We start from the raw sequence: 2,574 nt of genomic DNA on the forward strand, positions 1-2,574 counted from the left end.
TTTAAATTTTGTGTTTCAAGCCAAAATGGACATTTTGAGCAAATAATGAGCGAATTGGAGTTTCTGGACCCAGAAGTGAGCGGATTTCAGAATTTGGAGGAGTTCTAAAGCAGATTGAAGCACTATGAAGCTTGTTCCAATGAGAAAGCATCGGAGATCGAAGATTCAAGCAAAGAAGCAAGCAGAGGGCAATTCTATAATTTTAGAATTCTTCATGAAGGTTCGCCGTGGCGAAGGAAGTGAAACACGAGATTCTAACTTACCTCGTCACCACGGCGAAGTCTGCTGATTTTTGTTTTCTTCAAAACGCACAGTTTTATTTTAGGAAAGATATAGGTTTTTGGGCAAACTATAAAAGAAAAACTTTACCATTTTGAGAAGGGTGGTCGGAGTTCGCCTGGTTTTCATTTTTTTTTTCCTTAGAATAGATTTGACATTTTTGTTAAGAAAGTGAGAAGCTTGGAGATTAAACCTCGTGGATTCTTCAACTAGGGGAGATATCTTTTCTTTTCTCTTTAATTCAATATGTTGAATGCTACGTTTACTGTTTTTCTTGCTGTGTATTCTGATTTAGTTATGAACTAACCCATTTTGGCTTAGGGTTTTGATTAAGTTCGGATTTCGATGGGTTACTGAATTAATTATTGCTATTTCCATATTCTATTGCAATGATTGTGTGGTTATTCTGTCTTTAATGGAATTTATTTGATGAATATGATGAGATTGAGAAATGAATCATGTTGAGCTTCTTGGGTAATCAATATTGTAGTATTGAATGCTAGAGATATATTTGAGAATCAATGAAATCAATCTAGGATTCCATTAGCTTAATGAACTTGGATCTATTATTCTTCAGTTTGTTGGGTGCGGAAGTTTAATAGGGAAAAGGAGGAATTCATAGCCTGAAAAAGGTATGTTTGACAACTTAGAGAATTCGATTTACAATCTGTGCATGTGAGTGTGCGATTAACATAATCCGTAGAATTCATCCATAGAGTTCGAATGAAGTCAAAACCCTAACTGTTTGTTAAATTAATATTATTCTTGCGTTTAAATTCTTGCTTCCATTAATTAGTCTTTAATACTTAGTAAGTTTTGTTTTAGTTTTAGATTTAATCTCTCCCATTAATCCAAACACATTTGGTTCCTCCAACTTGAAAACAGTTAGGAAATTTAGTGCTTAACAACCAATCCTCGTGGGAATGATACTCACTCATCACTTTATTACTTTGTGCAACTAGTGCACTTGCTATTTATGCATGTTGTAGTTACAACGCATCAAGTTTTTGGCACCGTTGCCGGGGATTGAGTTTTGTGTTAACATTGAGTTTTCTTGTGTTAGGTATATTGGAGTTTATTTTTGTTTGTTTAATTTTTGGTTGTTTTTTTTGGTTGGTTTGTGATCTCACTTTTACTCTCTTTTTGTGTAGTTTATGCGAAGAGCAAGACATCAGCCAGTGGTTCCTGTTGATCATGAGATTGAAAGAACCACTAGAAGACTTAACAGAGAAAGAGAGGCTACAGTTGAACCAGAAGTTATAGTTGTTGAGATGGCAGAAAATAGAACACTAAGGGAGTTCTCAATTCCCTCAATTGATGGCAGTGGGTCGAGTATTACTAGACCAGCAGTACAAGCCAACAACTTTGAGATAAAGTTGGCAATCATCCAGATGATCCAGCAGTCGGTACAGTTCAGGGGAGATTTGAAGGAAGATCCAAATCTACACATTACCAATTTTTTTAGAGATTTATGATACTTTCAGGTCAAACGGAGTGTCAGATGACGCCATCAGATTGAGACTATTCCCGTTTTCATTGAAGGATAAAGCTAAGGGATGGTTAATGGCATTACCATCATGAATGATTACAACATGGAACGATTTAGCACAGAAGTTCCTGACCAAATTCTTTCCTCCAGCAAAATCGGCAAAGCTGAGAAATGATATCACATTGTTTCTGCAGGAAAAGTCAGAATATTGCATGAGGCTTCGGAGAGATACAAAGAATTACTGAGGAGGTGTCCACATCATGGTTTGCCAGTTTGGATGCAAGTCCAAACATTTTATAATGGATTGATGGTGAATGTGCAAACTATAGTGGATGCAGCATCGAGAGGTGCACTGCAAAATAAGACTCCGGAAGAAGCTCACAAGTTGCTTGAAGTTCTGGCAAGCAACAATTATCAAAGACCTAATGAGAGGGTGCAACCGAAGAAATCTATGGGTCTTCATGAAGTTGATGCATATACAGCCATTTCAGCCCAACTGACAACACTTCAGAAGTAGTTGGGAAGTATGCATGTAAATTTCATTCAAGCACCTCAACTAACTTAAATGTCAAGTGGGGAACATGTTTGCTTCAGCATCATCATCATCAGAGTAGGTTAACTACTTGGCAGGAAATCAAAGGCAGTCAAACAACCCGTACTCCAACACATATAATCCTGTTTGGAGGAATCATCCGAACCTATCTTGGGGCAATTAGAATCAACAAAATCAGCAGAACAATCAATGGAACCAAAAAGCATTGCCACACAACCAAACAGGGGTGAACAATCAATCAGGAGAGTAAAAA

General features: G+C 37.1%; 1 non-coding gene across 1 annotated transcript; it reads right to left on the reverse strand.

Annotated features, from left to right (window-relative positions):
* Positions 1-1,929: 1,929 nt before the first annotated feature.
* Positions 1,930-2,035, reverse strand: LOC116106719. Its single transcript, XR_004124348.1, has one exon. It is a non-coding gene; the product is annotated as a small nucleolar RNA R71 (small nucleolar RNA).
* Positions 2,036-2,574: the final 539 nt, after the last annotated feature.

This window comes from Pistacia vera, unplaced genomic scaffold (assembly GCF_008641045.1).
Source record: "Pistacia vera cultivar Batoury unplaced genomic scaffold, PisVer_v2 Contig520, whole genome shotgun sequence".
Classification (NCBI taxonomy): Eukaryota; Viridiplantae; Streptophyta; class Magnoliopsida; order Sapindales; family Anacardiaceae; genus Pistacia; species Pistacia vera.